The sequence below is a fragment of the Mustela erminea genome, chromosome 10 (assembly GCF_009829155.1).
Source record: "Mustela erminea isolate mMusErm1 chromosome 10, mMusErm1.Pri, whole genome shotgun sequence".
Lineage (NCBI taxonomy): Eukaryota > Metazoa > Chordata > Mammalia > Carnivora > Mustelidae > Mustela > Mustela erminea.
In genome coordinates, this window is record NC_045623.1 from 83916204 (window position 1) to 83942219 (window position 26016).

A 26016-nucleotide genomic window follows, 5' to 3' on the forward strand; every position below is an offset into this window, starting at 1 on the left:
TGGGTCCCACAGACCCAAATAGTACATTTTTCAGCCTCACATGATCAGGACCACCTACGCCTGCCTTATTCCTATTCTGGGGCCAATGCTTTGGGTGTCAACATCAGCCCAGGTCAGACAAAGTTCACTGGGCTTCTTGAATGTTGGGTTTGGACTGCTGGGCCCTCTCTCAAGCCTGAATAGAGTCTGCCTTACATTGCTGCAGAAGAGCTCTCTTCAGGTCTTTGAAGTGGACAGAGCTAAAAGTTGTGATATTGATTTCCAGTAGGAGAGTTGGGAGGTGGCCTCTTACAGAGGAGCAGGTGAGGCATCCGTGAACATACAGCTCAGATTCTGTAGATCAGGGGCCAGGGGTAAATGCCTGACTAGACCCTGGCCTGCAAGAATCCCTAAACTGGAACTGGGAATCGGATTCACAAGATTGCCCACGCATGTGGGTGCTTGTGTGTATTTTACTAGAGGGGTTTCCATCACTTTTATTAAAGACAACAAACACTTACTCAAACTTACTATGAGCCAGGGACTCTTTTGAAGCTCTAACACATTTACTGATGTAATCCTCGCCACATCCTACAAGGTGGGTACTGTTGTTGTTCTCATTTTATTCATGAAGAACCTAAGGCACAGAGAGGGTATGTAACATACTCGAGATCACACAGCCAGCAAGAAGTGAAAGAATATTTGAACCCAGATCTTTCTGAACCTCAAATGCATAACTTTAGCCTCTACATTTTATTATTAAAGACTCAAAGATGCATGTGGCCCAACAAAGGCGAAGAGCCTCACACAAACTGAAAAGGTGTCAAAGAACCTTGACTGGGTCAAAGTGCTGAGCAAGGGAGTATTAGAGAAATCAGCATCTGCTTTGCACCGGCAGCACCCTGCTAGCAGGTCTTTGTGTACATTTCCATTTACTCCTCATGACCGTCATGTGCAACAGACCTCTGAAACCACATTTTGCAGATGTACTCATCTGTGGCTCATGGAGGCTCAGTAACCTGTCCATGAAACAACTTGCTGCTAGTAGACGGTGGTCAGGGATTCAAACCAAGACCTACCTGAATCTCAACATGGGACAGTGATAGATTTGGTTTGTTATTGTGGACTTGCACACCATAGACAGGGGTGGTGTAGGAAGAGAAGGGATCCCTGATCCTCATTCATCGGTCCTGCCCATCTTTCCCCCTCCCCTGCCCCTCCCACCCCCGCCCCATCCACCACACCTATTCCTTTTCACTTGCTGGGGATTAAGTTAGGAAAACAAAAATGAAATGAACACTGCTCTACCAACCCATCCCTGGAGACACCGACTTACACGTGTCTGATGCTCTTGATGATGTTCTATCGATTTCCCCTCTAATTGCTGCAGCTGGATCTATATTCATTTTCTGTCTCAAACTTCTCCTTTGTTGGTTCAATCAGCTAAATGAAGGCCCCATTTTTCTCTGCTCCTGTCCTGAAAAGCCAAAGACATTTCAAATGAAGAGCTTTCTTCAGGAGTTAGAGAGGTCAGTGGACTTAGGGACAGAGAGGGTCAGAATGGGGTGACTTCTTTTGATGATGTAGCAAAGAGCAAGGCTAGAAAAGAGAGGCTCAGGAGACAGACTGAGTTGGCAGGAAGCAGAAATATCCCACCTTGAATTCACACATCAGTTGTCTACTCATTCATTCAGCACCGTGATGGAGCACCTACCATGGACCAGACCACATGGTAGGATCCAGAAATCTTCCCAACACAGAACCTGCCATCATGTGGTTAAATGTGAGATAGGTGGTGTTGTTCCTAGGAAGATGTTGCTGTGGCTGAGGTCGAAGAGGTTGCTGCACAAAACAAACTGAGGGTTGCTGGGGGGAGGGGGTTTGGGAGAAAGGGGTGGGATTATGGACATTGGGGAGGGTATGTGCTTTGGTGAGTGCTGTGAAGTGTGTAAACCTGGTGATTCACAGACCTGTACCCCTGGGGATAAATATATATGTTTATAAAAAATAAAAAATTAAAAAAAAATGTGAGATAGGTGGATAGAAATCAGTCAAATAATATCATAAATAAATAATTTGTGCTATAGAAAATGTCTAGGTCAACCTCAAGAACCACAGGAAGGAAACTCAGGGAGGAAATCAGAATTAATCCAAGCAAGGTTCATTTTTCCCTTTGATAACTCAGGAAGTTTTTAAATTCCATTCAACTCAGGATACACCATGAAGACAGCAAAGAGCTGAGGGGATCTTCAATCTGAACAAGAATTGGTGCCTTTCACCCAGGAGCTCACTATATTACAGAAAAGCCAGATGCTGGGGCAATTGCACCTGCTTGTATAGGACCTTGGGTGGAAGGTGGAGTGCATGCAAAATTCAATCTTCTTTCTTTGTGATTTGTGAGTAGCTTTGGCCCTTTGGGTAAATATGTCACTTTCTCTTGGTGCTCATTCCTGACTGTTCTTTCTATGCTCAAGAGGGTTTGAGATTCAGTCCCTATTCTTGAAATCTGACCACAACTTATCTTTCCTTTCCACTCACTGCCAGTGGTTGGCCTTGACCGGGCCTTCTTCCATCAACAATTTAATGATCAGGACAGTTGTTGAGTGTATGAGCTATACAGTGACATTAGTCAGGATAAACTAGGCTATGCTGCAGAAACAAATAACCCCAAAATATTAGTGGCTCAACATGACAAAGATTTGTTTTTTACTCATGCAAAGTCTGCGGCAGATTCAGGGGCTCTAGGGGGCCATTCCTCCCAGCAGTGATTCAGAATCTGACGGTCTTCTACCTTGTGACTCTGGCATCTTAACACATGTTTGCCATGGCAGGAGAGAGGGCCAGAGTCATTTGCATTTTCCAAAGTGACACATATTATTTCTGCTCACAATCTTGACCAGAATTAGTCACATGGCAGCACCTAACTTCAAAGTTTCCTAGGAAGAAGAAAATAATCAGATATGTATAAGTTCTAGTAATGTTGAGTACAATTGTTCCAGCCTCTGAACAAAGGGTTTACTTATAGACATTCTTATCTGGAGCCCCAACCCATCATAGCCCAACTTATATCTAATCCTTATTTCTTTAATGCAACCTTAATTCTCAATCCATATCTGTCTTCTCTAGACATATTTCATAGCCAATAACTGGTGGGCTATGTTTCAAGGTCACGACTATCTTTTTTAAAATTTTTTAAATTTTTTATAAACATATATTTTTATCCCCAGGGGTACAGGTCTGTGAATCGCCAGGTTTACACACTTCACAGCACTCACCAAAGCACATACCCTCCCCAATGTCCAACCACACCCCCCTTCTCCCAACCCCCCTCCTCCCAGCAATCCTCAGTTTGTTTTGTGAGATTAACAGTCACTTACAAATCAACAAGTCAGGAAATGACAGATGCTGGCAAGGATGCGGAGAAAGGGGAACCCTCCTATACTGTTGGTGGGAATGCAAGCTGGTGTAACCACTCTGGAAAACAGCATGGAGGTTCCTCAAAATGCTGAAAATAGAGCTGCCCTATGACCCAGCAATTGCACTACTGGGTATTTACCCTTAAGATACAAATGTAGTGATCCAAAGGGGCACGTGCACCCAAATGTTTATAGCAGCAATGTCCACAATAGCCAAACTATGGAAAGAACCTAGATGTCCATCAACATATGAATGGATAAAAAAGTTGTGGTATATATACACAATGGAATACTATGCAGCCATCAAAAGAAATGAAATCTTGCCATTTACGACAACATGGATGGAACTAGAGCGTATCATGCTTAGTGAAATAAGTCAAGCAGAGAAAGACAACTATCATATGATCTCCCTGATATGAGGAAGTGGTGATGCAACATGGTGGCTTAAGTGGGTAGGAGAAGAAGCTCATTACTATCTTCAAAAGAAAAGCACACACCTTTCCCTTTAACTTAGACTACTTCCACGGGGAAAGCTCATGTGCTTGAAGCAATTCTGTTCTTGTTGGGACAGCAGTATTGAGACATACATGAAAGGCAGGATGGCTTAAGTATAAGGGTCAAGATATTTGCAAATGACAGTACAGACAAAAGGTTGATATCCAGGATCTATAATGAACTCCTCAAACTCAACACACACAAAACAGACAATCATATCAAAAAATGGGCAGAAGATATGAACAGACATTTCTCCAATGAAGACATACAAATGGCTATCAGACACATGAAAAAATGTTCATCATCACTAGCCCTCAGGGAGATTCAAATTAAAACCACATTGAGATATCACCTTACACCAGTTAGAATGGCCAAAATTAGCAAGACAGGAAACAACATGTGTTGGAGGGAATGTGGAGAAAGGGGAACCCTCTTCCACTGTTGGTGGGAATGCAAGTTGGTGCAGCGTTTTTGGAGAGCAGTGTGGAGATTCCTCAAGAAATTAAAAATAGAACTTCCCTATGACCCTGCAATTGCACTCCTGGGTATTTACCCCAAAGATACAGATGTAGTGAAAAGAAGGGCCATCTGTACCCCAATATTTATAACAGCAATGGCCACAGTCACCAAACTGTGGGAAGAACCAAGATGCCCTTCAACAGAGGAATGGATAAGGAAGATGTGGTCCATATACACTATGGAGTATTATGCCTCCATCAGAAAGGATGAATACCCAACTTTTGTAGCAACATGGACGGGACTGGAAGAGATTATGCTGAGTGAAATAAGTCAAGCAGAGAGAGTCAATCATCATATGATTTCACTTATTTGTGGAGCATAAAAAATAGCATGGAGGACATGGGGAGTTACAGAGGAGAAGGGAGTTGGGGGAAATTGGAAGGGGAAATGAACCATGAGAGACTATGGACTCTGAAAAACAATCTGAGAGTTTTGAAGGGGCAGGGGGTGGGAGGTTGGGGTACCAGGTGGTGGGTATTATAGAGGGCACGGATTGCATAGAGCACTGGGTGTGGTGCAAAAATAATGAATACTGTTATGCTGAAAATAAAAAATAAATTAACTAATTTTAAAAAAGAGTTTATGAAGTGAGGCATGCATGAGTTCAACTGTCAACTCTGCCATTTATTATTTGGGTGACCCTCAATGAAATGGCTTAATCTCCAACTTGTACATCTGTAAAATGGGAATTGTAATAGTACTAATTCAGGGCGGTTGTAATGTCAAATGAGCTAATGTAGTTAGTAAGGTCTCAATAAGCAGTAACGGCTATTAGTATTATCATAGATTTCTAGAAGTCAATAGCTAATTAAGAGTTTGATAGTGTGTTTCAGACTCAATGCTAGAGATTCTGGGAAAGGAGGGGAAAGAAAGAAGAAACACTTGAAGATCTGAGTTTACTGCAGCTTCCAAATAAGTTGTTGGGCAATTAAGCTGCCAAGAAAGCCAGGATAGTGAAGATATTTCAGGCGTGTACCTCAAGAGTAATGGGGTCTGGAGATAGGGGACAATAAATTGCTGAATATAACAAATATGTTAGGGGTATGCCTGTGTAACCTGCTTTCTCTATTCTGCAAACTTTAAAATGGGCTGGTTCCAATATTGCTTGAGTTAAATATCACTATCTTGTAAAATGTGCAGCACAATCCCAGGCTTATAATTTATAGCTGATGCTCAATAAATAATAATTATTATCATGATGATAATTATGATTCTCATTCTATCCCAATAAGTTGGCATGTTAATCCAGGATACCATCACAAGGAAGTTATCTAAAGAGACTTATTCTATGAATTGTTGATCTCCTCCCACAGCTTATTAGGGGACACTATTCTAAAGCAAAAATTCCCTGGAATGAAGTGAGTTTAAAACTAAGAAATGTACTGTTCCAGAATGAGAGTTGGATATGGTACAAAGACAAGGTTTGTGAAACACCTTGCCTTGTATTGTGCACATCACTAATATTATCTCCAGACCTCACAACAATCAAACAAAATGGGCCTTATATTTCCCATTTTATAGATGAAGAGATTTAAGCCTCAATTCCTCTAGTCTTTTTTTTTATGTTTTTTTTTATTTCCAGCATAACAGTATTCATTATTTTTGCACCACACCCCGTGCTCCATGCAATCCGTGCCCTCTATAATACCCACCACCTGGTACCCCAACTTCCCACCCCCCGTCCCTTCAAAACCCTCAGATTGTTTTTCAGAGTCCATAGTCTCTCATGGTTCACCTCCCCTTCCAATTTCCCCCAACTCCCTTCTCTACTCTAAGTCCCCATGTCCTCCATGCTATTTGTTATGCTCCACAAATAAGTGAAACCATATGATAATTGACTCTCTCTGCTTGACTTATTTCACTCAGCATAATCTCTTCCAGTCCCGTCCATGTTGCTACAAAAGTTGGGTATTCATCCTTTCTGATGGAGGCATAATACTCTATAGTGTATATGGACCACATCTTCCTTATCCATTTGTCCGTTGAAGGGCATCTTGGGTCTTTCCACAGTTTGGCGACCATGGCCATTGCTGCTATAAACATTGGGGTACAGATGGCCCTTCTTTTTTTTTTTAATTAATTTTTTATTTTTTATAAACATATATATTTATCCCCAGGGGTACAGGTCTGTGAATCACCAGGTTTACACACTTCACAGCACTCACCAAAGCACATACCCTCCCCAATGTCCATAATCCCACCCCCTTCTCCCAAACCCCCTCCCCCAGCAACCCTCAGTTTGTTTTGTGAGATTAAAAGTCACTTATGGTTTGTCTCCCTCCCAATCCCATCTTGTTTCATTGATTCTTCTCCTACCCACTTAAGCCCCCATGTTGCATCACCACTTCCTCATATCAGGGAGATCATATGATAGTTGTCTTTCTCTGCTTGACTTATTTCGCTAAGCATGATACGCTCTAGTTCCATCCATGTTGTCGCAAATGGCAAGATTTCATTTCTTTTGATGGCTGCATAGTATTCCATTGTGTATATATACCACATCTTCTTGATCCATTCATCTGTTGATGGACATCTAGGTTCTTTCCATAGTTTGGCTATTGTGGACATTGCTGCTATAAACATTCGGGTGCATGTGCCCCTTTGGATCACTACGTTTGTATCCTTAGGGTAAATACCCAATAGTGCAATTGCTGGGTCATAGGGCAGTTCTATTTTCAACATTTTGAGGAACCTCCATGCTGTTTTCCAGAGTGGCTGCACCAGCTTGCATTCCCACCAACAGTGTAGGAGGGTTCCCCTTTCTCCGCATCCTCGCCAGCATCTGTCATTTCCTGACTTGTTTATTTTAGCCATTCTGACTGGTGTGAGGTGATATCTCATTGTGGTTTTGATTTTTATTTCCCTGATGCCGAGTGATATGGAGCACTTTTTCATGTGTCTGTTGGCCATCTGGATGTCTTCTTTGCAGAAATGTCTGTTCATGTCCTCTGCCCATTTCTTGATTGGATTATTTGTTCTTTGGGTGTTGAGTTTGCTAAGTTCTTTATAGATTCTGGACACTAGTCCTTTATCTGATATGTCGTTTGCAAATATCTTCTCCCATTCTGTCAGTTGTCTTTTGATTTTGTTAACTGTTTCCTTTGCTGTGCAAAAGCTTTTGATCTTGATGAAATCCCAATAGTTCATTTTTGCCCTTGCTTCCCTTGCCTTTTGCGTTGTTCCTAGGAAGATGTTGCTGCGGCAGAGGTCAAAGAGGTTGCTGCCTGTGTTCTCCTCAAGGATTTTGATGGATTCCTTTCGCACATTGAGGTCCTTCATCCATTTTGAGTCTATTTTTGTGTGTGGTGTAAGGAAATGGTCCAATTTCATTTTTCTGCATGTGGCTGTCCAGTTTTCCCAGCACCATTTATTGAAGAGGCTGTCTTTTTTCCATTGGACATTCTTTCCTGCTTTGTCGAAGATTAGTTGACCATAGAGTTGAGGGTCTATTTCTGGGCTCTCTATTCTGTTCCATTGATCTATGTGTCTGTTTTTGTGCCAGTACCATGCTGTCTTGATGACGACAGCTTTGTAATAGAGCTTGAAGTCCGGAATTGTGATGCCACCAACGTTGGCTTTCTTTTTCAATATCCCTTTGGCTATTCGAGGTCTTTTCTGGTTCCATATAAATTTTAGCATTATTTGTTCCATTTCTTTGAAAAAGATGGATGGTACTTTGATAGGCTCAATTCCTCTAGTCTTAACAAGAAATTTCACTGACTTGCTATGAAGATTAGGCACAGCACTTATACAATACATGGAATAATTCCAGGCACAGTGATGGTACAGAAGATGATGGAGTCTCCAGTCACTGAAATGTGTCTGTACTAGGACTGCCTAGTTGCTGCCTGTACTAGGAAAGTGAATGAGAGGGGTGGTTGGTGGCCCAGGAGTCTGACAGCTTTCTCCATGTCCCACCCCTCCAGGGTTAGGTCAGGATAATCCAAAGGTCACATCCAGCTCCTAGCCTGAGATATAAGGACTGCCTACAACTTTGACTTCTTGTGTTTCCCCTCAGTCTTCTTTGTAACCAACTAGATGGGAAAGTCAATGGGTGGGGCAATTCCAAGTTTCCCCACAACCTACCAGTCCCTCCCCCTGCATCATTTCAGGGTATAAGACTAAGGTTCTGCCTCTCATTCCCGTTAGCTGCACTCTGGAGTGTGATCTGGTATTATCAGCTTTTCATAGGTTCTGTTATATGTTCTCTGCTCCTGAATATGCAACTCAAGGTGATATGTTTACAGGACCACAATGAAGACTTTTGCAAGAATAACAGGGACACATGCTTCTCAGGGTTAGCTGGAAATAGCCACCTGTAGGGTGGATTTTTGGAAGGTCCCTCAATCCAAAATTCTCCCTTTTGTCTTTAAAAGTTTTATAAATTCCACCATTAGAGATATTTAATTTTAATTTAGATTAAGAACCCTTTAAAGTATAAATATTTCTAGTAAGGGTAACATGATATCAGAGTTCAGGTAAAGTCTTCAAAAGGTGATCTTCTTGATGAAGTTGCCTGTAGCAAAGCCAATAGTCAGAATGCTGAAGAGTAGAGACAATAGTCAGCATGGACTTCATAAGGCCAAGATCATGAGGAGTTCCTTCCTGGCTTGTAGCAATTTCAGGGAGCTTTCCAGATCATCGCCATCTTCTGTAGACACCATTGCTTTCAGGCTATCAGCCTCTCTGGTGAAGAGTTCTCTAGCACAGATATTAGACAGCCAGGACTTCATTCCTGGGAGAAGGTAAAGCTCATTCCTCTGGACAGAGTTAGAGTTTTGCTTGGAGGTTGTGCTCAAGAGATCAAATTGCAACTTAAGGACATTGACTCTCTTCTCGGACTTATCTTGATGATGACCATGATGGAGATGCTAATAGTAAATATAGATAACATTCACTGTATATTTACAAAGTTCCAGTGCCACCATTTCATGCACTTCACATGGATTATTCACCAAATGCGCAGAATAAGCCTAGAAGATGGGTACTATCATTATTCTCATTTCACAGATGATGTAGTGGAATACACAGAGAAACAGGGCTTTCTTATGCCACTGTGTCACACAAATCCAACTGTCACTCTCATTGTGGCCCTTGTGAATGGTACCTCTTGGAGTTGTGCAGGGCACGAAGTGTGCAGTCATTCTGCAGTAACTTAGCTGAGGTCACAATGCTAATAAGTGGGCTGAGAACCTAGGAAATGAAGTTCTTGAATCCCCATTCTTAACCACTACATTTGATGGGACCATCTTCATCAGGGCTTTCTCTTCGGTTAAGTGTACTATGGACATAACAGGTCAAGTAGTACTTTTTTCATTAATTTTTAATCATTATTTGTTATTACAAAGATAATACCTACTCTAGCAGCAAATCTGAACATTACACAAGCAATCAGTGTGAAGTCAAAATTTCCTCCCCAGTCCCTTATTTTCACATTTTTCCTTCTGTGGTGTCTTTATCCCCACACACTTCCACCAGTGCCCTACTGACAAGAAATAGGAAAGGAAGAGATGACGCTAGACAGATTGGATTAGTATTTGTGGAGGGGGTGTTGATATAGGAAAAGAAGGGAATGAAGCTTGAATTTCATGACCACCTTTAGGCACTCAGGGTAGATGTCCCATCTGGATCTCTCCCATCTGGAGTGATGAAATGGGGACTCCATCATATATGCAACTTTGAGGGGTATATTTTAAAAAGCTTTTGAAGGGGGCTTTCAGAGTCTTTGAATCTCACTACCACCTTTCAAACCCCAGCTAGGAGAACAAAGCAGGCATCAGTATATCATACCAAGAGCTAGATGGTTTCTGCTCTGCTCTCATTTTATGACTTTGAAAATTGTGTGGCTCTTCTGAACATAGCCTTCTGACCGTAGCTACAGCTGCAGGGACATTGCTAACTAAGGATCATTCAGCCTAATAATACTTCTAATCTTAAAAATGTCTATCTATTTTTCCTTTATCAAAATGAGATTGTACTGTGTTTGCCTACAGTTTTTCTGCTCAACATCCTGTTACATGTCATGCACGTCTCTCCACATCAGTACAAAAACCCTGTGCTTCTTTCTAATAGGGGTATGGTGACCCTTTGTACGAAAGCACTACAATTTTTTTTTGTCAGCTTCTTGTTGATGGGCATTTAGATTATTTCCAATTTCCCCTTTTTTTTACTGTTGCGAACAGTGCCATTACAAATGTTCATACATATATCCCTTTCATCTTGCACTAATATTTTTGTATGGAGGAGAATTGCTATATCAAAGGATAGGCAATTGGCTAGTTTTAATGTTATAGCCAGATGGCATGAGAAGCAATGGAGACACATTCTAACATGAGGATGCAGCCATAACTGCTTAGAAGTGGTCACGAAGAGAGAGGAGAATGCTGACCTGAGTTTTTGTACTTTAGCAGAATGAGCAGCCTTGACTTGAGAAGACCAAGAAGGCAGCAGTGTACTCTGGGAACATTTTATTCTCTGTTACGGTGGGGGGTGCAAGGAGTATTCTGGAAATAGTCCAAATATGCAGGGAAGTCTGTCTAGGAAACAAACTGGGCAGGACTGGGAGGGTGGAAGCTGTAAGGCTGGACCAAGGGTAAAGGAGCAGAGAGCCATGTGGGGAAGTGAGGGGTGGGAAAGATAAGAGACTGGAGGGGAGAAAGGGTCTACCATCTATAAGGTGAATAGCCACAGATGACAATGCTGTGAGGCTGGAAGATTGTCTGGCTATCAGATTCAAATAAATCTCAAGTCCTAGTCCCTGAATGGTACCCAAAGCTTAATGACTTTTGTAAAACACGGTCTTTGCTCACTGTCTGTCTTAGGTATGATTCTCTAGAAGCAGAGCCCGAGAGATTTGGGTGCATATGATTTGTACTAAGGAGTTCTCCTTAGTAAATCTTGTAAAGCAAGGAGGGAAGGGGAAAGAGCCAATAAAGTCTATGGCCTCAAGTAAAGTTTAACCTTACCCGACCTACAGGGTTCTCTGGAGTGTCACACCGTGGAGTAATCATTCAGTGAGATGAAGGGGCCAGGAGTTTGTGCCCTCATGTCAGCTAATTAAATCATTGGACACCCCTAGAGGAGGGAGTGTAACATCCCAGGCTTCTCTAGGCCAGGAGATTCTCATTAGCCACATATGACATGCAGAGAAGATCACAGTTACAAGCCATTAGCTATAGCACTTGCAGCAGCTCAGGGAGAAATGCATGAACAGGTAAATGGATCTGGGAAATCTGAAAGTGCTACCAGCCAGAAGGGACTCTTCAGAGTCCTGGTCTTAGGAAGTCCAAACTGACTTTTCCCTCAAGAGACAACTGGAGTAATCTAATGAGAATGTCTCCAGAGACATATAAGCTTGACATAGATGTTCACTCATTCCCAGGAACCTTGCCCCACAGCAGGACAGCAAGAATGTTACTGGGTGGGAGGACTTAGGCTTTCTCAGGTGAATGGCTTGTCAAGGTCTGGCTTAGGCACACTTTAGAGGAACACTTGTTTTGTGAACAGTGGGAGTTCTGGTATTGACATAGGACATAAAGCCTGGTGTTGACACAACCATCAACACTGGCCACCTTTCCAGGGCTGTAGAAGGATGTCCAGTGGGACGTGGATGTTGTACAGTGAAATGTAGACAAGAGCAAAGTTAGACACCCTCTTTCTTATTCCCTGACCCCATTTTACCTCACTAAATCATCTTATACCTACTGATGCCTTATTCCCATCATGGGCACTGAAATTACACAGGCTGGGGATGTCTTCAGATTTGGCCCCTTTCTAACTGAGTGAGCTTAGGTGAGTTAACTTACCTCTCTGAGTTTCAGTATCCTCATCTGAAATAAGGGTGAAATGGTAATCATAAAAATTACCAAGTGGTTGTGCAAAGGAGATAACAAGTATAAAACATCAAGTATATAGTAGATACTCAATAAACAGCAGTTGGATTTATAGTTGTATCTTAAAATCAGTATTATTTACATAGTTCTGGAGTGGCTATGCTGGTTCTCTCTTTGCCTAAAGGCCTTAAAATAAATACCACATAAAAGGATTTCTTCCTGTCCATTCCTCAGAGAATCTTGCTTAGGAACCTCTGCTTCCTAACTCTGTTGGTCCACTTTGTCTGTGCCTCATTCATGACTGATCACAGGAGATTTGTGTTTTTATGGTTCACCCAGAACAGATAAGACCAGACAGGACCAGGATTGAGCACGTGGCTGTGCTCTGGAGCTGGCATCCCAGAAAGGTTGCCATCCATCTTATATATACTACTCATATGGGCATGGAGAAGTCAAGCTGGACTCTCACAGGCTCCTGTGTTGCCTAGGAATGCATTCAGTTGCAAGCAACAGAAAAACTGGTTAAAAGTAGTTTAAACAATTAGGAGCTAGTTTGTTTTTCTCACACCACAAGGAGCATACAGGTGGGAAACTTCTGGAAATGGTTCGGCAGCTGGATCATGCCAGAAGGACTCTTGGCCTTTGAAATGCTATTGGCCTTTATTTCTGCATTTTGCTTCATGGTTATAAGGTGTTTATAGCTCTGGACATGGCACCCATGCTCAAATCAGGAAGAAGGAGGAAGGGGAGAAAAGGGAGAGATTACACTAACCTTGCCTTTCAACTTAAAAAAAAAATATTTATTTATTCATTTGACATACAGAGAGAGATTACAGGTAGGCAGATAGGCAGGCAGAGAGAGGGGGGGAAGCAGGCTCCCCACTGAACAGAGAGCCCGATGCGGGGCTCGATTCCAGGACCCTGAGATCATGACCTGAGCCACAGGCAGAGGTCCAATGCACTGAGCCACCCAGTTACCCCTTACCTTTTATCAAGAGGTAGAAATCTTCCCAGAACCATTTGAAAGACTTCCATGCAGGTCCAATTGGCCTATGTACAAGAAAAACTCACTCCTATTTTTTCCCTACTACCACACTTCACTCCTGCTTATCAAATGCCCAAGGGCTCTCTCTACACATCAAACAATTCCCCAACACTAGCTAAGTGTCTACAACTTAACTTACTTCTGACACTGTCTACATGGAGTTAGTGTCAGATCCCACAGGTTAAGGGCTCAGTCCCACAAAACTCCTCCCCACCACTTCAGACACCAGTTGCAAGTCTCAGGTTGTCATCTGTACTTCTGACCAACTAATTGTAAGTCAGGGTCCCCATGACTCCCTCCTTTAATTTGACAATTTGCTAGAATGGCTTTCAGAACTTAGGGACACACTTACATTTACCAGATTATTATAAAATAAAGGATATGATAAAGATACAGGTGAATAGCCAGATGAAGAAATACATATGGCAAGGTCCAGAAGGTTCCTCAGTGTAGGAGCTTCTGTCTCTATAGGGAACACTACTCTCCTAGCACATGAATTGTTCCCAACCTGGAAGATCTCCAAACCCCATACTTTTGGGGATTTTATGGAGGCTTCATCATTTAAACATGATCAATCATCACGGTAATCCCCAGCTCCTCTCTCTTTCCCTGAAGATTAGGGTGGGTCTGAAAGTCTCAAACTTCTAATCATGGCATGGTCTTTCTGGTGACCAGTCCTCATGCAGGATCCCACCAAGAGTCACCTTATTAGAACAAAAGGGATTCCTACCACCCAGGAAATTCCAAGGGATTTAGGAGCTCTGTGCCAGGAACCAGGGACAGAGACCAGTATATATTTGTTCTTTATTATTTCACAACCCAAATAAGTTCAAAGGCCAGCATTAATTGCCAGGAAATCCAGGACTAGAAATGTCACATTTGGATTAGAGACTAATTATGACTCATCTCCAAGGATGGGACACATTGTTGTTCTGAACAAAACAACAGGGTTCAACGGGCAAGAAAGAAGGAAGGAATGGATATTGAGTAGACAGTAAACAGAGTCTTCCCACCTTCACACCTTAGAAAGTCAATCACTAAGAATGTAGATTGCAGTAGAGAAGCTTTAGCTAGTGATGAACCACACCTAGAGTGTGTGGGGAAGGTGGGGGCACATGCCTTTACAACTCTGCCCTAAATCCCCAGATCCCTGAGCCATTTTTGAGCACCCAGTTCTCAGGGTGCTTTTGTTCCCCTCCAGCTCCTTTATCTCTTTGTTGAAGCATTGTCATAGGACACAGGAGTTCATTTTGCCTGTGCACACAGACATCCAGAAGGGAATAAACATGAACTCCCTTGCCCCTGACTGGGGCAGCTCTGACATGTGACATGGGCTGTCTTCAGAGCTCCCTTACAGAATTAAGTTCAAGTTACCCTACATAGGATTCTGCTTGAGATCATACCTTGCCTGGCTTTTTCCTTCATTTGTCTCTCTTCCCCCACTCCCCTGCTAGATTTTCCTAGAAACCCTTTGTAACAAATCCTTTTCACATGGGTATTCAGGGTCTGCTTTTGGTGGCACCCAACGTCACATCTTGTGGCAGTGCTATTATTCAAGTAGAGGTTGTTATTTAGGACAAGTCTCCCAGCTCAGTGGTAGCTGTGGGGGAAAGGAGGGAGTAGAAACAGAAGCTTGAGTAGAGGAATGGGAACAGCATCATAGGAATGAATCCCAGGCCACACCTCCCAGGCACTGAGGGCCAGTGACCTTATAGCCTGGTTCAGGCTGTGCAAAGCTGGGGCATGCTAAGTCTATGATACCAGATGCAAGTCCAGAGTTCTTGCTGAGCACTTGTATCTGGTATCATAGACAGCATGCCGCAGCCCTGCACAGCCTGAACCAGGCTATAGGAGAGTGCTGACTCATGCCACCCCAGCTCACCTCATTTAGAAGAGTATCACAGCCAGGAGCAGTCTTTATACTGCGACCCCAGAGCCCCTGTGCTCTCAGCACGGAGCTTCCATATATGATTGCATTTGAACAAAAGGATCTTCTACTTAAGAAGGAAGGTTGAAAATCATCATTGTAGTTCAACCGCTTGGTTGAATCTCTAGACAAGCTAGTTTCTCCAGGACACTCAAATTCTACCTGCACCTGTGTTCCCTGAATTTATCAACCTGATAAGTCAGAGTTAAGATAAAAATAACACTGCAAGGCATGGTTCAAAGAGCCATAAATTCGGAGTGAAGACTATTCTGTACAAATGAATTATCTTGGGCAATTGAGGTACGAAAACCAAGCAGTGAAGAGTGTGGGTTCAAATCCTGAGTCCACCATTTACTAGTCATACTACTAAGTGATAGTGAACCAGCCCCTCTGACCCCCTATACCCCATCTATGAAGGGGGGGATAAATAAAATCTATAAAATAAGACCCATTCCTATCAAAAATTTAATGACATCTGTGAAGATCGGTTGAGATGATTTCTTTAAAGCACTTGGCAGAGTGCTTTATATATGGTGTATGTGTATAGGTAAGAACCAAAATGTTTAACAGCTAAGATGGCACTAGTGCCAACCAATCAGCATGTTGCACTGACCAATCAGAGCTGATTCACTGTTCAGTAAGAATGGATGCCTACTTGAACTGACCTACAAAGGAACACCCAGGTGTTCTCTCTATAACTCTTATGGTAATTTTATAAATGGTGGCCAACTAGCATGAACCCTGAAGCAATTTTGTTTTGCTTCTTGCTGTAGAAACTCCAAGATGCTTTAACTTCTTTATCATAGTCAATAAGGTCAGAGAACCCCTTTCCTGAGTGAGAGTGATTTTCTACCTTCCTTTTCCACTAATATAAACCTCCAATGAAGATGCAGAGGTGGGGATCTGAATCACTGCTCCTCAGTCTTATGTATGCCCTTGTCTGAACTAGAGCAGTGAGGGGAAGATCAGCTATAGGAGCATCCCCTGGGGACTCCTTCAGCTTCTGTACTGGGAAGTCAACATCTGGATTAAATTTCTCACTGAGAACAGTGTGTTTCACCCGATGCCCTTGTTCAGGATTCAAAGTTTAGGGAGATAGAGTCTGAAAAGTTGAGCTTTTTTCATGAGTTTATTTTTTACCAACAAGGCACTGAGCAAAAGGATCCACCAGAAGGAGATAATTCTCCAAAAGGAAATTGAGAAGATGTTAGAAAAGGAAGATTCCCAGATCACTGGGCAACAAAGAGAGGGAGACAGACAAACAGACATGTCAAATGCACAAGGAGACATATGGCTCATTCTTTAATATTCATCCTCTAAGTTATGGCAAGCCATCGGTTCACCAATTTGTTAGAAATCTTATTACATATACTGTACACTGTTCAACTCCATTCATTTCAGTAGTGGTGACCAGAGGAAGGCAGAGAGGTATCAGCTACTAAGATTTCCCAGAGGTGTCCAAGTCCTGCCAATTCCAAGTGTAATTTCTTCTTTATGTCTCTTTCAGTTGGTGACCCTCATCACCCCTCCTAGGTTTCTAACAAATCCTTTTTTGTTTATGATACCCAAACTTTAACTAAAAGATTATAAATAACAGGCTCCCTTCATGCATACAAATATGACATGATAAATGGACACTTATTGTATATATAATGTCAGAGATTGCACAAAAGAAACTCACCCCAAGCTTGTTTTGCCACAATCACACCATGCACCTTTTTGCTTCCATGTCTCATTGCGTTTGTCCTCCAGCCAAACACCCTGTCTCTTTGCTGTAGCCATCTCTTGGGGTGGACATTAAGCTCATGATGACTCCTTTTCTTTTCTTTTTTTTTTTTTTAAAGATTTTATTTATTTATCAGAGAGAGAGAGGGGGAGAGAGCGAGCACAGGCAGACAGAATGGCAGGCAGAGGCAGAGGGAGAAGCAGGCTCCCCGCTGAGCAAGGAGCCCGATGTGGGACTCGATCTCAGGACACTGGGATCATGACCTGAGCTGAAGGCAGCTGCTTAACCAACTGAGCCACCCAGGCGTCCTGATGACTCCTTTTCTTTGGGAACTGCCCTAAGTCAGTGGCTGGGTCTGAACTCACTAAGCTGTATCTTTAGGTCTGCCTAAAAATAAACCAGGAATGGATCTCTGACTCCAGGTGTGCTGATCAGATTCTTCTAAGAACCTGGAATTTTGGACTGAGACGCCCAGTGAAGAGATGTTGGTTGGGGAGAATTTTGTCCAGGTATGCTCTCTAGAAAAGAAAATCATAGATTCCTGCCTCCAAGGTCTCCCAAACTTCTGAGATCTTGTCATTCTTGAGATATACTTGTTCATCTCTCCCTTGGATTCCTTGAAACAACCAGGAGTCTTACAATAACTCTCTTTTATTTAAACTAACCAGTCTATTTGCAACTAAAATAACGTTATTAACAAACTCTGAATTCTCTATTCCTTCAACACTGCTTTGTCCCTCTTTCCATGAAGCCATCTCTGGCTCACCATCCTCTGGCAGGCAAAATTTGGCTCCTTCCTCTTCCATGTTCCCATAATACTTGATGCTCACCTGTGCTGCAGCATTTTGTATATTGTTATGTAATCTGTTGTGTATTTAGACACGTTGATTCCTCAAGGAAAGAAGCGGCTTTATTTATCCTGGTGTCCCTAATGCTGATCTTAGTGCTTGCAACATAATAAGTATTTATTAAATTCTTCTTGATTAACTGATTAAATGAATGAATAATTAAAGCTAAATTGGAGACAGGCTCCATGAAGAGTTAAACCTTATTCCTTTTCTGTGTGTAGGTGAATACTGCAGAGAGATCTCAGCAGAAAAAAACCTGCTCCACTGGGCTCACAGCTCTGCCACAATGAACTCTACAAGTTGTCAGAATCCCTTTGTCCTGTTGGAGTATCTTTTTGTTGCAGGTTGGTTGGAATGAAAGGCCAACAGATAGGCAACTAGAGATTCCCTTGACCATACAGAGATTTTTTTGTTTCTGGAGGGCTTGACCTGGTGGACATTCTGGCCATCTTATTGACCCCTTGCTGTCTGGAGTAAGTCCCAGAGGAACAAGGAAGGATACTTCTCTGTCTGGGGAAGGAGAACTGACAGGGAACATTAGAGAGTCTAGCCAACCTTTTCTTGTTCACAAAGATTTGATTCTGACAGTCTTCAGAAAGACTCCTGGGTCTGACTCTGGGCTGAGATTTAAAGACAATTGCATCATGGGTGAACATGAGGCACCTGGCAAAGTAAGAATTCCAGAACAACTGGGCCAATGAATATAACTCTGACCCAAGTTGCACAAAGCAAGTGCAATTATGAAAAAGCAGGGCAAGAGTGGAGAGATGAATCTGATGATGATCAAAGTTCAAGCACTCAGAATACACGCTAACTGAAAAGCTGAGCCACAAGGCCAACAGTTGGATTTCTATTGAGCTATAGCGTCTATAAGAAAAATGCAATCTGCCCCAGGGGGCTGTAGTTGTGCCATTTGGGCACTGGATTAGAAAAGTAGAAATGGCCTGGAAGGATAAGTTCTCTGAACTAAGGACCTAGGCAAAGGATGGTTGATAATTATGATAAAATAGTGGTGATTTAATAACAATCATAACAGCAAACATGCCAGACACAGTTCTGAGTGCTCTTGATGTGTTATCACATTAAATCCTCACAATGTACTTAGAGATCAATGCCTCTATTATACAAAAATGAAAACAGCCCTGGACATTACGTGACTTGTCTAAGCCTACACAATGGGTCAGTGGTGGACTTGAAAGGCTAACCCAGACAGCCTAAAACCAGAGCCCTCACAGAATCTGAAGGCCATAGATTCTCTTAGCCACCCTGGGCTCTTTTCTGCCCCCAAGGCCTTTGGATATGCTGTTGCCTCTGCCTGAATAATTAGAGCTAAATTGGAGACAGGCTCCATGAAGAGTTAAACCTTATTTCCTTTTCTGTGTGTAGGTGAATACTGCAGAGAGATCTCAGCAGAAAACCTGCTCCACTGGGCTCACAGCTCTGCCACAATGAAGTCTACAAGTTGTCAGAATCTCTTTGTCCTGTTGGAGTATCTTTTTGTTGCAGGTTGGTTGGAATGAAAGGCCAACAGATAGACAACTAGAGATTCCCTTGACCATACAGAGATCTTTTTTTTTTTGGAGGGCTTGACCTGGTGGACATTCTGGCCATCATAGTGACCCCTGGCTGTCTGGAGTAAGTCCCAGAGGAACAACATCACTCTCAATTATGATTATAATTGTGTAACAAGATGGATATTTCCTCTAAACCTCTGTGCAGCAGATCTCAGGTATTAGCATGGGTTGCAGGGTAGGCCAGTGAGTAGAATTCAGTAGAAAAAGTGAAAAACTGGTGAATTTGGGCAAATAAATCTTAAACTCTTCACCTTTTTGAAGGGTGTATTAGAATTGGGAGAAAAAGGAATTGGGGTGAGAATATTTTAGAGAGCAAAAACTAACGTATACTGATTTTAACTTATCCAAGGTTACCCAAAAAACCGAATTTGTCATTATATGGCTTGGAGTAGGCTTATGTTGACCCCCAGTTTCTTTTTTGTGGCAGCTACTAAACTGCTATTCTTTGAAACCATTTCCTTTTGGGGACCCTCATGCACTGTTGGTGGAAACGTAAATTGGTACAACCACTGTGGAAAACAGAACGGAGGTCCCTAAAAAAGTTAACAAATAGAAACATCATATGATCCAGTAATTCTACTACTAGGTATAAACCCAAAGACAATAAAAACACTAATTCAGAAAGGTATGCTCCCCTATGTTTATTGCAGCATTTATAATGGCCAAGATATGGAAGCAATCTAAGTATCCATCAATACATGAATGGATTAAGAAGATGTGAGATACATACACACACACACATACACACACAGAGAGACATACACAATGGAATATTACTCAGCCATAGAAAGGAATGAGATCTTGTCATTTGCAGCAACATGGATGGACCTAGAGGGTCACTGAAAGAAGTCAGTCAGAATAAAAACCAATACCATATGATTTTACTTATATGTGCAGTCTGAAAAACAAATGAACAAACAAACAAACAAACAAACAGAAATCAAACAGATTCAAATACAAAGAACAACTGGTTGCCAGAGAGAGGGGAGGGGAAATAGATGTAATAGATAAAGAGTATTAAGAAGTATAAACTTCCAGTTAAAGAAATAATTTACAGAGATGAAAAGTATAGCATAGGGAATATAACCAATAAGATTGCAGTAACATCATATGGTGACTACACTTATTGTGGTGAGTATTAAGTATAGAATTATTCAATCAATCTGTTGTACACTTGAAACTAATATAACATTATACTTCAATAATTAATTAATTGATTAATTTTTAAAAAGTTGTCTTAGTCAGTTTGGGATGCTATAACAAAAATGCCATAAACTAGATTCCTTATAATCAACAAAAATTTATTTTTTACAATTCTGAAAGCTGGGAAGTCCAAAGTCAAGACATCAGCAGATTGGGTGACGGGTGAGGGCCCACTTTCTGGCTCATACACAGCTGTCTTCGTGTTATACCTTTACCTGGTGGAAGGAGGAAGGGAGCTCCCTCTTATAAAGGCACTAATCCCATTCATTAGGATTCTATCCTCATGACCCTCCAACACCTTCCAAACAGCCCACTCCCTGTTATCATCACACTGGAGGTCATTTTTTAACATATGCATTTTGCAGGGACACAAATATTCAGCCTATAGCAAAGACTATGGAAATAATCCAGGTAGGAGATGATAATGTCTTTGGCCAGCATGGCAGCATCAGTGGTGGTCAGAAATAGTCTTATTCTGGCTTGATTCTGAAAGGAAAGCCATCAGGATTTGCTGACAAATATATCCATTTGATATGGGGGATATAAGGAGGAGTTGAGATCATTCTAAGATGTGGGGCTTGAACAGCTGGAAGAATCAAGTTGCCATTTTCTGAAATAGGAAAGACTCCAAGAGGAGCTAGTGTGGGGAGAGCAAACAGGAGTTCAATTTTGGATACTTTAGGTTAGAGACATCCATTAGATGTTCAATACATAATGTCTTGGTTGAAGACAACCCTTGGGAGTCATTAGCCTAGATGTGGTATTTTAAGCCGCAAGACCAGATAAGACAACCTAGTTCAGATGGAGAAGAGAAGCTTGAGACTGCCCTTCTGTGTTGAAAGGCAAGAGAGATAAGGAGTAGCAAAGTAGGCTGAGAAGACTTCTTGTCCAATAAGGCTAGAAGAGGATCAGAAACTAAGAGCAGAAAGGGAAGGGAAGAAGGAGGGAATGATCAGCTCTTAGAACCACTGCTGAGAGGCTGAGAGTCCACCTTGGACTGGGTACCATGAAGTTGCTGGAGACCACAACAGGAGCTATTTGGTGGAACTGCAAGAATGGAAGCTGGTCCAGTGGGGTCTAGGGGAATGGGAGAAGACATAGATAGAGCAAGTACAGGCAACGTTTTTGGAAAGCTTTCCTATAAAGGGGAGTGGAAAAAGGGGGCACTGTCCAGGGTGAGGGAGGTATAATCAAGAGGGTTTTTTTTTTTCTTTCTAATCAATCATTGAATGCTTTTGAGAATGGTCAAAAAGAAAAAAAAACTGATGTGAGGGAAACAAAAGAGATATTTTCAGGTTGACAGCTACCCTCCTGAGGCCAGAAGGGATGAGAACCAATGCCCCAGTGGTGGGAGGCTTGCTTAAGAGAGAAGCAGGAACAGGGTAGCACTTACCAGCAAAGAGGCAAGTATCAATCAGGATGTTAGCCAAGGCATTCGGAATCTGTGAAAGCTACCTTCCAAGTGTCTCCATTTTCTCAAGGAGCTGGGAAGCAAGGCTATAGCTGAGGGTGAGGAGAAGAAGAAGGAAGGAAATGTGAAATGGTTTTCTAGGACAGAGGAGAGAATATGAGCCAGGAGCATATAGGATAGTTACCAGGTTGCACAAAGAGCCTGTTTGAAGTTGGGGACATAAACAGAGGGAGAGCAGTCAGCATGGTTTGTGGTTTTCATCCAGCCATATCCAGTTGTAAAGGTGTGTGATGCTAGGCAGGGAGGTGGGTTTAACCTAAACTGGGTAATGGTGGACAATTGCAGTAGGGGCAGCCACCTTGTCTGAGAGAAAGCTCATTGATGCTACATTTGCTTTGTGTTGTTCCAAAAGGTCTCTTGTACTAGGATGGCTTCATGCTCTTGGAATTTTATGAACTTCAGTCACAGTAGTTGAGGTTGTTAATGTTTGCTGAGTCCCTCTCTTCCAGATTGCATTCTAAGCACTTTACCCAGATTATCTTATTAAACTTCTTGACAACCTTATGAGGCAGGTGCTCTTATTAGTTCCATTTTGCTGATGAAAATACTGAGACACACAGAGAGATTAAGATACTTGTCCAAGGCTACACAGGCATCCCAGAAGTTACTAGAAAGCACAGAGGATCCACCACTACCACACACCTCCCAAGCACCCGTAAATACCACAGAACCCCAGGCTTTGCTGTGTATCTTCGTGGCTCATGCAAAATCACAGATTTCCTAAATTTGGATACCAGATGGGGAAACATATTCCGATTTATTGCCTAATTTATAAAGGGCTTTAACTTAGCTCAAGTTCTGGAGGCATGCTTGTTTAACAGAGGCATTCTACCCCAATTACAAGAGTTGGAAAAGAAAGGAAAGATGGCTGGTAATTCACAGCCAGCCTGCCGTAATTGTCAGCAAATGGGAGGTGGGAGAAAGTTTGCCTCGATTCCTAAACTTCCTCATGATTAACAATATTGTGACTCAACATCACATCCACACACACCCACAAACGTTTGTATTTTAGCTTTCCAACGGCAGATGCCATATCCACCATGCTTCTTTTTGAGTAGCCAGGGAAATGACCTTCTCTAACCACTCAGAGATATTAAGGAAATGCCTCAGCTAAATATCTTACGAACAGTGTATTATTCCCCTAAATCCTATTTTCTTGGATGTTCTTAATTCCCTGGTTCTCATGCCCTTTGCACCACCAATCATCTTGCCATTTTAGCAGCTACTTCCAAATCTTTTCCAGCTGCTGGGATCCAGCCATTGCTGCTTCACGAAGGTAGCCTGCCTTTACCCATACATGTCTGTTCCCAGTGTGACAAATCTCTTTTTGGTAAAACGCATCAAATCACCTCTTTTGTAAGTGGTTAGAATTGTTAATTTTGCTTTCAGCACTCTTAAGAGGATAAACTGATCTACAAGACTCCTATAGGAAGAAGTAGGTCAGTTAGGAAGGGAAGGACATAATGGAGATGCTTCAGGGCCCACGAAAGAGTACAGAACCCCAGAGTGAAGTCAGCTGGAGATTTAGGTGAGATGGGAGAGAGAGGGCTGCCCGGAGTGGACCATTTATTTTCACCAACTCCCCAGGGGTCTGCTGGGTGAAATTATGGCTACTGGACATTTTTGATTTTTAAATAGGGTGGCGAGAGTTGCCTCGGTTCCCGGTAGGGTTCTGTCTTCCTAGTGGAAATGGCACTGATTGGCACCCTCCCTTGGGCCCAGTCAGTGAATGCAGGACAGGAAACTGGAATCCTAGATGGTTGGGAATGGGACAGTCCCTGAGAATAGCCACCCCACCTTTCCCTGCAATACCAGCTTCATGGGAACTGTGGGAATATTGTGGAAAGCACAGAGAGGGGAGACAGATGCAGCTTTAGATACTTCCAGGGAAAAGAAGCCACACAATGGGGTTGGGAGTGAACTCTGGAGCCTCTGAGGAGCTCCAGGGGTATACCCCAGAGCCTCATGGAGGAGCCAACTTCATGGGACTAGGCACCCTGCACTGAATGGGATAGTAGCAGTCTCAAAAACTCTTACTGCCAAGTTTAAGACCAAGTTCAAGACCTAACACATAGCCGTGGTTCTGACACCTGCCTTCACGGTGACCTAGAGTAGCTCTCCTATTGCATTTTTTTAAAATGTAGGGAGGTAGTTCAGTTCATTGTAAAGAAATTAGAAAAACTAAGATAAAAGGCAAAAAAAAAAACAAACCCTATAACCTCAACACATAAACAGACATGTTCATACTTTCATATCTTTCCACCAAGGCATCTGTGTGCACATCTACACATGAATATGTTGTACACAGATGGCTTTGCACTGTATGTACTATTTTGTAACCTTCTTTTTCACTGGACGATATTTTCAATGTCTGCACATGTCACTTTACATCATTTTAAATGACTGCACTGCAATCCTTTGGGTAGGTATACTAAAATTCATTTAACCAACCCCCTATTGTTGGATATTTATGCTGCTTTCAATTTTTTCCCTACTATATTCACTGTAGTGAATATTGTTGGACATATGGTTTGTGCCCTTGAGGAACTCACGGTAGAAGGATTTGGGAGGGGGCTTCCATTGCTTGAGTTTATAGCAAGTGAAATAGTGAGTGTGGTTTTTAATGATAACACTGATAATAAAGTCACTTTCATTGAGCATTAACTTTGCGCCAGACACCATGCCAAGGACTTCACACCTATACATCTGTCATTTAATCCTTACAACTATGTGAGGTTGGGATTATTAACATTTCTATTTTGCAGGAGAGGAAATGAAAGCTCAAAGGAGCAAGTGACTTGCCCAAGGTTTACACAGAGAGTATGTGGTAAAGACAGGATTCAAGCCTAGGTCTGAGGGTTCCAAGGGACAAACTGTAGGCCAAACACTTTTGACAGTTACTTGGAACTGTATTCCTGGATTTTAGCCTCAGACCCACTCTCTATCAGGTTCAGGTTGGATTAATGGACCGGCAGTCACAGAATATTTGTGGTTCCTTCCATATATGCATGTCTTATTGCACTGTGAGCTTGAAGCATCTCTCTTTCAGAGTGGAACCTGTTTCTCTGACTCTAGAATCAGCACCAGCCTTTGTGATTTGCTTTAACCAGTAGAATGGGGCCAATGGAATGTTGTACTGTTTCCAGGCTTAGACCTCAGGATGTCCCCACAGCTCCTGCCCTCACCTGGGAACCTGCCTCTGTCATGTGAATGCACTCAGGCCAGCCTACTGGAAGATGAGAGCTACATGGCTCAGAGGCTCTATGTCCTTGTCCACAGAGATTAGTTGACTGACAGGTGACAGGATGCAGGAAGATACCCAAACAAGAGTCGCACAGCCGCCCACTCAATTGTGAGCTCACAATGCTTATTGCTCTAAGCTCACAAGTTGTGGGGTGATTGTCAGGAAACAAAAGCTGATGGGTACCTGGTTCTGTTCATGTGGGTGACACAGTCCCGAGAGGAGGGTTTGGGTGGGGGTTGGGAGCCACGTGGCTGGGACAGCTTCAGAGAAGAGGTGACAGCTTGTGCGATGCAGGGTGTGCAATAAATAGCAAAGCCTCCTGAAGCAGAACAGGGAGGTGGGCCTGCATGCACAATCAGATAAACCTCACCACTAAGGCTGCAGGTTGACAGAGATGTGTCTCCAGAGCCTGAATTAAATAGAAACTTCCCTGAGGCCGGAAAGGCAGCTAGATGTCATTTACACACCAGTGCAAAACAAACAAACAAACAAACAAACAAAAACCCAAAACCCAAAAACAACAACAACAACAAAAAAAACACCACCTGGCAGATTCCCTAGGAGCCTCTCAGGTGTGCCTGAGGGCTGGGGCAGAGATAAATTGGATGATGGTTCCCCTTTCAAGTGGATAAATGTTGCTCCTTCTCCTGCATCTCCTCCCACTGACCTGACACCTGATGGAGGCTTGGCCTTGAGGCACCCTGTGCCCTGGGAAGTCCTAAAGGAAGAACTTTCCT

General features: G+C 42.5%; 1 long non-coding RNA gene across 1 annotated transcript; it reads right to left on the minus strand.

Annotated features, from left to right (window-relative positions):
• Positions 1–562: 562 nt before the first annotated feature.
• Positions 563–25291, minus strand: LOC116567496. The gene is made up of 3 exons (XR_004276234.1): positions 25221–25291; positions 1316–1456; positions 563–616 (listed from the first exon to the last, which is right to left on the minus strand). It is a non-coding gene; the product is annotated as an uncharacterized LOC116567496 (long non-coding RNA).
• Positions 25292–26016: the final 725 nt, after the last annotated feature.